The sequence below is a fragment of the Dromiciops gliroides genome, chromosome 2, assembly GCF_019393635.1.
Source record: "Dromiciops gliroides isolate mDroGli1 chromosome 2, mDroGli1.pri, whole genome shotgun sequence".
NCBI classification, from domain to species: Eukaryota; Metazoa; Chordata; class Mammalia; order Microbiotheria; family Microbiotheriidae; genus Dromiciops; species Dromiciops gliroides.
Window position 1 is genome coordinate 319,085,575 of NC_057862.1, and position 11,246 is coordinate 319,096,820.

Below are 11,246 nucleotides of genomic sequence, written 5' to 3' on the forward strand. Positions count from 1 at the left end.
AAATTTCAGGGGGTCTGTGAACTTGGATGGGGGAAAAATAATGCTGAGCCTGGAGTAAATCCTGCCTCAGACACTTACTAGCTGTGTGACCCTGGGTAGGTCACTTAACTTCTGTCTGTTTCGGTGTCCTCCACTATAAAATGGGATAATAACAGCACCTACCTTCCAGGCTTGTTGTGAGGACAAAAGGACATAATATTTATATTTATCTGCTTACTTCCCTCTTTGTCTCCTTCCTTACTTCTTGTGTGTTTGATTTTAGTCATTTAAAAGCCACTCTCCTGAGAAGAGGTGCAAAGTCTTCATTAGACTGCTAACGGGGTCCATGGCACAAAACAGGTTAAGAACCCCTGGACCAAATGATCTCTAAGGTCCTTTCCAGGTCCAAAACCTCATGATTCTATGAACTGCCCCACTTCAACTCCACCCTTCGTCTCTCTCTCTGACTCATCTTCCCCTCTGCTGGCTTCTCCCACTATTTCTTATGTGTTCTCCCTTCCCTTTTTCTTCGCCAGTGAAGAAGTAATTTAGTCAACAGAGTGGCCCAAGTCTGATCTCCTGGGTCCCAGACTCCTCTGAAGAGAGTGGGAATGTATGTCTTAAGGGGAGAGCTTACCCATTCAGATCATCCTTCTCTCCCTCCCCAAGGACCTTCAGCGGGTTCCTTATCGTCTTGTTTTCCTCTCTCCCTTCCTGCCTCTTCTCTCCCCCTCACTCTGCACCCAGCTGGTCCATGGGGAGAAGTCAAAAAGAAATGACCTATTTTCTGGGAGTTCAAAATAAAATGAAACATCTGTCTGGAGTGAGGCCAAGCTTATAAATAACCATCTTCTCTCCACCGCCAGCCAGCCAGCCCAAAGGACCAGCCATCTCTGCTCTTTCTGCCCACGCCTCCCTAGCCTGCCCACCCCCTCACTCTCACCCCAAGAAGGAACCTAGCTGAGGAGTTCCAGAGAGAATAACCAACAATGGCCAGGGGGAGAGGGAGCCTTGGAGGAGTGTGTAAGAGACCCTCTGGAGGGGCATGTCTCCTGGGGAAGGGGGAGGGGCAGGAGATGGACTGCAATGGAAGAGGAGGTGAAGCAGATCAAGGGTCCCCACATGGGCTGGGAAAACATGTGGGGGAGGAGGTGAAGTTCCCAAGGGAAGTAGGTTCAACATGCCTTCCCGCCCCCAAGCACTTCCTGTCTTATTTGACCATCCAAACCAGAATTGAGGACTCTTGGATGGAATAATTGAAGACCGACTCCTATCTGTACAGGAATCCCTCCTATGACATCTCTGATAAGTCAGTCACCCAGTCACTCAGCCTTTGACTGAAGGACTCTGGACAGGGAAACCCACTGCTTCCCTAAGGCACACTGTTCTGCTTTTGGATAGCTCTGTTAGAAAATGCTTTCTCCACTCCCTGGGACCCTTTCTGGGGATCCTCTAGGTCAAAACGATTTTTGTAATTATACTAAGACATTATTTGCCTTCTAAAATACAACTACATATCCAATTACATATCCGTGTGAGGCCGGATTTTTTTCATATACTTCAACCAAAACAACATATCACAATAGATTGAATGCAGAAGCAGATATGAGAATCCAGCTGTCTTCTATTAAGCTAGTCATAGAAATTTGCAAAAATGTGCATAATGATGCCACTCTTCTTACTAATTATTTTTGCTTATGAAAATGCAGTTATTTTTCATAAAATGTTACTTGTATTAACTTGTAATAGGTTTGTTACTATTATGTTTAAATGACTTGATAAATAAATAATTCAAAATTCTAGCAGTTTTAATTTCTAATATGGCAAATATTATATAAATAGATATAAGCCAGAGAAACAAAAACTCTTGAAGGTCATCAATAATTTTTAAGACTGTGAAGAGTTGCACATGTATAACCTATATCTGATTGCTTACTGCCTCAAGGAGAGGGAAGGAGAAGGAAAGATGGAGAGATAGAATTTGGAACTCAAAACTTTTTTTTGTGTGTGTGAGGCAATGGGGGTTAAGTGACTTGCCCAGGGTCACACAGCTAGTAAGTGTGAAGTCCTCCTGAATCCAGGCCTGGTGCTTTATCCACTGTGCCACCTAGCTGCCCCCGGGAACTCAAAACTTAAAATAAAAAATATTTATTATTTTAAAATAAAAGAGTGTGAAGAGATTCTGAGACTAAATTTTTGAGAACTATAGCTATAGTCTCATCAAGCCTTCAACAAACATTTGTTAACCACCTGCAATGAGCTAGGCACCATGCTAGATGCTGGGTCTATACAAAGACAAGAAGAATCAGACACCTCTAATGAGCTTACAATCTATTATTCAACTATGGAGGTCACGTTGATAAGTGTCAGAGCCAGGAGATGAATCTGGGTCTCCTGACTCACAGTCCAGTGATCTCTCAGGAGTGAGTCACTGACCACAGCCCATTCAACCACTTGTCAGAGTCCAACAAATACATTGCTGAAGTGTGAGGAATCCTAGGGTACACTTCCCATTGGATTTAGAGATCTCCTCTATTCTGGGCCTCTCTGTCTAGCCCCCTATGTCCAGTTGCTTCCTGGGGGCATGGTTTCTTTCCTGCCAGGGTCTCAGGGAAGTCGCATTTCTCTTTTTGATTTTGCCTGGTTTCTCCCCCCAGCTCAGGCTAGTGGCCTTCATAAGTGAGGAAGAAGCTTTTCTATCTGTGCCTCTGTAATTCCCTGTCAATGTTCAGGCTCTTGCCCTGATTTTCCCGAGTTTCTTTTTTCTTTCTTTCTTTCTTTCTTTCTTTTTTTTTTTTTTTAGTGAGGCAATTGGGGTTAAGTGACTTGCCCAGGGTCACACAGCTAGTAAGTGTTAAGTGTCTGAGGCCGGATTTGAACTCAGGTACTCCTGACTCCAGGGCCGGTGCTCTATCCACTGCGTCACCTAGCTGCCCCTTTCCCGAGTTTCAGAGCCACACAATTCTATTGCTTATATCCTACTCTGCTTATTGCTCAGAACTTCTGAACTTTCCAGTTTCCTTCTGGTCACTCCATTGTCATTCTGACCCTCACTAATTTTCCCATCCCCCCCCCATGTTCCTTCCTTCCCATTATACCTGGGTTTTACCTGAAACTTTAGATTTTTTTATTAACATCTTTTGTTTTTATATTACCTATATTTTAAACCTCATCATTCACTCATTTTTTTTCTGCTCCCAGACAGTCTAGTGCGATACCCATCACAAGGAAAAATTTACAGAAAAGTATATCTTAATTGATTACATATGTAAAAAAGTAGAACTCCTACCTACATCCAAATTGGGGGAAGTGGATAGTGCACCCTTTATTTTCAAAGAGGACCAATGACATCACAAGTGATGTCTTGACTTATGTGTGAATGGGATTTAAATGAGGCTAAGTTGCACAAAGTTGTCAGTTTCACTCTCTCTTCCATCAGAGATGGGTTAGTCGTAGAGCATGATGAGTCATTAGACCATAGTATGACAGAGCTTAACAGTTCTTCACAATACACATGATCAAAGATTTAGAATTGGAAGGGACCTCAGAAGCCACTGAGCCCAGCCCCTTCATTTTTTTTTTTTTTGGTGAGGCAATTGGAGTTAAGTGACTTGCCCAGGGTCACACAGCTAGTAAGTATTAAGTGTCTGAGGCTGGATTTGAACTCAGGTACTCCTGACTCCAGGGCCGGTGCTCTATCCACTGTGCCATCTAGCTGCCCCCCAGCTCCTTCATTTTACAGGTAAGGAAACTGAGGCTGAGAAAAATTAAATTACTTGCCTAGGGTCACACAGCTAGTAAACATCTGAGGCAGTATTTGAGCCTCAGATCTTCTTTACTCCAAGTCCAATGCACTACCCACTATACCACCTAGCTGCTCTCAGCACTGGAAGGGATATTGGAACATGGAGCACAGAATGTTCGAGAAGAAAGGGTCCTTAGTACAGCCTATAGATTTGGAAACAATTACAATTCAAAGAAAGATATGAGGCAGGACCCTCTAACCCTCCTTATACCATTTGAAAAAAATAGACAAGAGAACTCTGGCTGGGAAAATGGGACCTATTCTGGAAATAAAAAAGGGGCAGTGCCATCTCCTACCCATTCATAGTTCCTCAATTACTAATCTGGACCAAGGAATGATTTTTTTCCATTCTCATCACTGAGCCTCCATATTCCTCTGTGATCCTTCATTCTCTGACCAACTCTCTTCCTCACTGAATTTTCATTCCCTCACTGAGCCTCTATTTTTATTGAACCCTCATTTCTTTGCCTCACTAAACCCTTATCTCCTCAATGAATCATCACCCCCCTCATTGAGTCGCTATCCCCTCACTGAGTTCCTGTCCCTTCAATGAAACCCAATTCCCTCATTGAGATTTCATTCCTTTATTGACCTCCCATTCCCTCAGTGAATCACCATCTCCCTCTGAGCCCATTGGTACCAGTGAGTAAGCATTGAGATTATCCTCAAAATTCTTCCTGCTATAAAATAATGAGGGAGGAATAAGGAATGGGATGGGGGCTTTTCATCAACCCGACTGAATGAAAAGAAAGAGCCTCACTCTTCCCAGTCGCAGAGCTCCCAGGGAATACTCCATTCCCACCCCAGCAATGGACCTCTTGGATCCTCCTTTTTCTCCAGGTTTAATTGATTCCTTTAGTTACTCAGAAAAATATACTCATCAAGCACCTACTAGGGACAGAACTTTGTGCTACAGGCTGGGGAAAGTTCTAAGATATATAAGAAGTCTCTGCCCTGAGGAAACTTAGCCTAGTAAGGGGTGGAGGGAGAGGGAGAGGTGAGAAGGTGGACACACTGTGCAGACGGAATTACAATTAGTAGCAGAGAGAAAGAGGGAGGGTGAGAGTGAGAAAGTTAGAGAGAGTGTGTGTGTGTCTGAGAGAGAGAGACAGAGACAGAGAGAGACAGAGAGACAGAGACAGAGAGAGATTTGTGAGACCAAAGAGATCCTGATGGGAAGCTAGGGAGGTTCTTTCTTTACTTCCAGCTAGCAGAGTCAGATAAGGCCCAGTATGTGTTGAAACCAGCTCACACGGGATCCCAAGAGCTAACAAATGTTCAGTGTAAGCATTTACAGCTCAGAAATTTGTGTGAATCAGGGCTTAATTTATCGTTTTGTTGATTTCTAGACTCAAGAAAGTCATAGAAAAATGTTAATAATGAAGATTTAAATTTCAAAATGTGTTCTCCCTTTTCAGAGTCAGTCGTAAAGCATTTACCATCGTGGCCTCGGTAATGTTTTATGAGGGTGGCATTCAAAGAGTGTGTGGGATTTCAACAGGCAAGGCTAGGGTAGAGATGAAAAGCTATTGTAGGCATAGAGGGTATCCCGAGCTAAGACCCCAAAGCAGAAAAGCAAAATGGAATGAGGGGGACTGTAAAGTGTCCAATTGTATTTAACTAGTCTGTCAGTAGAATTGAAGAATGTGGAGAGCAGAATGTGGGACCAGATTACAAGAGCCTTGGATGCCAGGCTGAGGAGTTGCTCTTTCTCCTGTTGCAAAGGAGAGAAATACTTGAGCAAGGGAAAGAAAGCTGTGCTTTAGGAAGACAACTCAGGAGCAGCTAGGCAGCTCAGTGGATAGAGTCCTGGAATCAGGAGGAGCTGAGTTCAAATCTGGTCTCAGACACTTTATAGCTGTGTGACCCTGGGCAAGTCATTTATCCCTGATTGTCTCTAAGAAACAAAATAAATAAAACATAAATATTTAAAATAAAAAGGAAGACAACTTGTAGACTTCACCGTATAGTAGAAAGAGCGCAGCCTCAAGAATCAGAGACTCTGTGCTCAGCTCCCGTCTCAGAGGCTTACTGCCTGTATGACCCTGGGTAAGTCCTTGTATACTTTGAGCCTACAGCTTCTTCATCTGCCAAGCGAGGTGGTTGGACTAGATGGTCTCTGAGGTCCCTTCCAACTCTAGCCCTCTGACTTCACGACTGGAGGTCTGTGCCAGCCGGAGTAGATGGCAGTGAAGCCCGAAGGTGGGATAGAAGGCAGGCAGCCTAGGCTGGGCTTCATAGGATCTAGAGCAGAGAGACATCTTAGAGGTTGGATCAGCCAACTCCTTCATTTTAACAGATGAGGACGCCGAGGCCCAACGGGAAGAAGGGACCTGCCCAAAATCCCACAGATAATAAGCCCCAGAGCTCGGATTCAGACCCAGAGCCTCTGACTCCAAATCCAGCATTCTTTTTTTTTGGTTTTGGTGAAGCAATTGGGGTTAAGTGACTTGCCCAGGGTCACACAGCTAGTAAGTGTCAACTGTCTGAGGCTGGATTTGAACTCAGGTCCTCCTGAATCCAAAGCCAGTGCTCTATCCACTGCACCACCTAGCTGCCCCCAAATCCAGCACTCTTTTGTTTGGGGGGTTTTGTTTTTGGTTTTGTTTTGTTTTGTTTTTGCGGGGCAGTGGGGGTTAAGTGACTTGCCCAGGGTCACACAGCTAGTAAGTGTCAACTGTCTGAGGCTGGATTTGAACTCAGGTCCTCCTGAATCCAGGGCCAGTGCTTTATCCACTGCACCACCTAGCTGCCCCCAACAATTCATTTTAAAATGTTGATTACGTTTTAAAAGGTAGCTGGTGGTACAATGGACAGAGTGTTAGATCCAGAGTCAGGAAAATCTGAGTTTGAAACTGGTCTCAGACACTTCCTACGTATGTCAGCCTGGGAAAGTCACTTAACCTCTGTCTGCCTCAATTTCTTCAACTGTAAAATAAAGATAATAATAGCACCTACCCCTAAGAGTTGTTATGAGAATCAAATAAAATCATATTTGTAAATGTGCTTAGCACAGTGCCTGGCCCATTGCAAATGCTATAGAAGTGATTATTCTCTTCCCTAAAGATTCCCTCTAGGTTTGGAGAGAGGGTATCTAGGGGCAAATTTTCAGAGCATCACTCCCAAAACACAGATGCATGGCTTCCAAAGACAGGGTGAGCCAGGCAGGCAGAAGGGGCTTCAAATAGTTCTTTCAATAGAATGAATAGTGAGGAAGGGATAAAGGAGGGGGTATTTATGGATCTAAAATTGTCACGGCCTCCCATCAAACCAGAGGCCAAAGCAGCAACAAAGAGTTTCAAAGCTGTACTAGCAGACAACTCCTCAAAAAGAAATGGGGTCCTGTGTGACCCTGGGGAAGTCACTTAACCACAACTGCCTCACAAAAAGAGAAAAGAAATGGGGCCCAGGGGGACTGGCAAGCCACTGGAGCCTTCTGCTATATTCTCCCTGGCCCCTACCTTCTCTTTCAGTGGGAATATATCCAGGGCAGCAGGAGCTCCTGTTTATTCAATTCAATTCAATAACAAACATTTATTAAGCACTTACTTAACTATGTACAGAGCCCTGCTAGAGATGCTGGGGAAATACAAACATTAGACAAAAGTATAACCCATTCCCTCATTCACTTTGCTGTAAAGTATGGAGCTTGGACACAAGCATAAATCACCAAGATATGGGGGAAAAAATTCATATAGTGTTTTAAGGGTATTTAGGTGGTACAGTAGTTGGAATACTAGGCCTGGTGTCAGGAGGACCTCATTTCAAATCCAGCCTCAGACACTGACTAGTTGTGTGACCCTGAGTAAGCCACTTAACCCTGTTTGCCTCAGTTTCCTCTGTCAAATGAGCTGGAGAAGTAAATGGCAAACCGCTCCAATATCTTTGTCAAGAAAATCCCAACAAAACCCAAATGGGGTTACAGAGAGTCAGACAGAACTGAAATAACTCGACAAGTACTTTAAGATAAGTATTTTAAGATTCACAAAGTTCTTTTCTCTTGACACCCTATAAGTTGGATATTGCAAGTATTATTATCCTCATGTTACAGTTATCTGGGTTAGCTGAGGCCTGAACCCAGCTCTTCAGCCTAAGCCTTAAACCACACCCTACCTGACAAAGACAGAACAGACCAAAGCAATGTGTTATCAACATCTGTGAAAGAAAAAAATGATTATTGACTGAGGGAATCAAAAAAAGACTTCCCAGAGGATGTGACATCTTAATTGGGCTTTAAAGTATAGATAGGAAGGAAACAAGCATTTATTAAGTACCTACTGTATGCCAGCACCCTGTTAAGCACTTTACAAATATTTCATTTGATCCTCACAACAACCCTGGGACGTAGGAGCTTCTACTATTCCCATTTACAATTGAAGCAAATAGATGTCAAATGACTTGCCCAGGGTCACACAGCAAGTAAATGTATGAGGTCAGATTTGAATTCAGGAAGATATCTTTCTTGATTCTGAACCCAGGCTCTCAATCCACTGCACCACCTAGAACAGGTAGTGAGGAAGTACTATCACATCATCAAGCTTCTGCATCACATGACAATTTTTGTTTTTGTTTTTGTGGGGCAATGAGGGTTAAGTAACTTGCCCAGGATCACACAGCTAGTAAGTGTCAAGTGTCTGAGGCCGGATTTGAACTCAGGTCCTCCTGAATCCAAGGCCGGTGCTTTATCTATTGAGCTACCTACCTGCCCCCCACATGACAATTTTTTCAAAAAATTGGCAGTCAAGAGGAGAGATATTAGAAAGTAGTTAGATGCAGTAGAATGGTCAATGGAAATTTATTTTGCTTAAAGGATGGGGAGATGTACTTTGAGTCCCATTGGAAAAAGCTCCTGAAGGAGGAGAGAGTGGAGATGGGTGAGAAAAGGGGAGGAAAAGAGTGGGCAGGGTATGGGACCAAGAATCCAGGTAGAAGGCTGGTCTTGGCTTAGTCTGAGATGGGATGCTGCTGCTGGATTTTAAGGAATGGAGGAAGGTCCTGGGGGAGTTCACTTCCAACAGCTTCTATCTCAATGAAATAGGAGGGTTGGTCTGTTAAGGGTGGGTTTGAGGCTGTCCTTGGGGACTTTAAGAGGAAGGGAAAGATCTGGAACAGTTTCTGTGAGGACAAACTTCTGAGCACCCCTAACTGTGCTGCTATCTGGCCTGCTCTGTCTAATCATTCCATGAGAGAATGAGAGACCGTTTTGCTGAAATCCAGGTCTGCTATGTACAGGGTAAGGCCCTGTCAAAAGAAATGAGGTTAGTCTGGCATGACTTGTTCTTTATGAACCCATGCTGGCTGGTAGTAATCACTGCATTCTTTTCCAAGTACTCACAAAACATCACTTTAATAATGCATTCTGTCAAAAGAGGATGAGGGCCTGGCTGGATAGTGACTGTGGGAGTGAAGAAGAGTTGAATTAGAGGAATATTTCTAAAGACTGGATGGGATGAAGCGATGCCCTGCTTTGTACAGACTTATATACCAACTATCCTTCAGCTACCTAGAAAAACTACCATTGACAGAGTAGCTGTATCTGCCACGGTCCTCCTCTCACCCTTGTCCCCCCAGCTCCGCTTAGGCCCCTTCCCTTAGCAAAAGGCAGAGAGGTCCGAGATCTAAGCTTTCCTTAGGAGGTCTCCTGTTGTCCCCTCCTCTGCCGTATCCCCACCCCCCATGCTCTGGAGCCCTAGCTCCATTCATAGGCTGCCCAGGCCCAGTTCCTGTCCCCTCCTCTCCTCCCCCACCCCCCAACAGCATAAGGAGAGCTACAACAAACTGACAGTTTCCCATCAGCTGGGGGTTTGGAAGGACATCTTAGGAATCTGGAAAATTTGCAAAGCCGTTTAAATCCCTGGGGCTTCGATGGCCCTAGGGACTGGCCTGAAGCCAAATCCTTTCTGGGAAACCGGCTGCGGACCCATGACTGAGGCTGAAGGTCTCCCCTCTCCAACCCTGGTCCCCAGCCTTCTGTTTGCTGATCCTGATGCCTCATTCCCTATTTCATACTTCTGTCTCACACGCATTCCCCCTTCCCCTTCTGACAATCCTGGTCCCCTGTCTCATCCCCCCTCCCACCCACCCCCAGACCTGGTCCCCACCTCCCCCCACATCTCTATTCCTCCATCTCCAATCTGATTGATCCATTCTGCCCCCTTCGGCCCCACTTGGCTCGGAGTCCCCTCCCTTCATAGTGTGTCTCCCCTAGACATCTCCCCTCATGCTTAATGGCCCCCTCCCATCCTACCCATTCTCTGGCCCCTCGAGCCACCCCTACCCCTCAGGCCCCACCCCCTAGCTCTGGCAAACAGACCCTCTGCTGTTAAGATACTGAGCCAGGAGAATAGAGCCCAGAAAACCCAGTGGTTTTGTGTGAATGAGGGCTGGAGTGGAAGGGGGCGGGGTTGCTAGCTCTTGGGGCACAGGGTAGAAGAGGGGGGAAAGAGGGGCCCTTCTGGTGGGGGTGACTGCATGAGGCCAACTGGGCATGGGGATGGCAAAGGAGAGTCAACTCTTTTGCAAACTGACATCTCCCAACCCTGCTCTGGGCTTCTCCCATCTGGTTTCGCTAAAAATATTTTCCATTTTCAATTTGACCGAAGTGCGCCTGAGACATAGCAAAGGGGCCCTGGAAATGGGGTGGGGTGGGGGCAGGGAGTGTCGGGGACCCAGGCACCTACCTTATTTATTGCCTTAGTCTTCTCTTGGCTTTGCCTCGTTCGGTGCTTGCTCACAAGCACCCTACCTTCCTTGTCCGTCTCCAAACTCACCTCCCCTGGTCCCAGTGGAGGGGGCTCCAGGCCACGGGAGGGACTGGGGCACAGGGGAGCAGTTGGCCCCAAGGACCAGCAGCAGGAGGGACAGAGAGAGAGTTCTAGAGCATCCTTGTGGGAGTCTCCAGGCTCAGGAGGACCTGTCTAGCTTGTGGTCTTTCTGGGTGTTTGTTCCCCTGAGGGGCTGAGTTCAAGGAGAGTTGGGAGGCAAAGGAAGGGCTAAGCCCTCCTGGTCCACTCTCTGCTGACAAAGTTTTCTCTCAGCCTGCTGGGCGAGGAAGATGGGCAGCAGCTAGCGCAGGACACCCAGGCCTCAGGCAGAGGTGGCAGCAGCAAGAGGCTGACACGACTCTGAGAGAGAGAGAAAGCTCTGTCTCCTACAACTTGGGGGGAAAGGCCGAAGAGGTCCCTTTGATTGGTCTCTCTGAGTGAGAGAGGGTGTGTGAGAGGGAGGGAGGGAGGGAGGCAGGCAAGCAGGGAGTGTGAGAGGGAGGGAGGGAGGGAGAGGAGTGTGTGTGTGCGTGTGTCTGTTTTCAATTTGGTCTTTTTCCCCTGAGTTTCTTGTTTTTCTTTCTCTTTTCCCTTCACTCTCTGCCTTCTCCCTCTTTCTCAGGATATGAGGGGATGTTTAGAAATTCCACAGCCCACGCCAGCAGCTGAGTCATTTGTATTAAGAGAGGCCAACCCGT

The 11,246-nt window shown here is 46.0% G+C and overlaps 1 protein-coding gene across 1 annotated transcript in view; it reads right to left on the reverse strand.

The window, feature by feature from the left end:
• Positions 1-10,940, reverse strand: part of PDGFRB (platelet derived growth factor receptor beta) — a 66,966-nt gene extending 56,026 nt beyond the window's left edge. The window contains exon 1 of the mRNA XM_043986611.1: positions 10,465-10,940. The gene's annotated coding sequence lies outside the window, so the exon portion shown is untranslated. The remainder of the gene's footprint in view (positions 1-10,464) is intronic.
• Between the last annotated feature and the right edge of the window lie 306 nt (positions 10,941-11,246).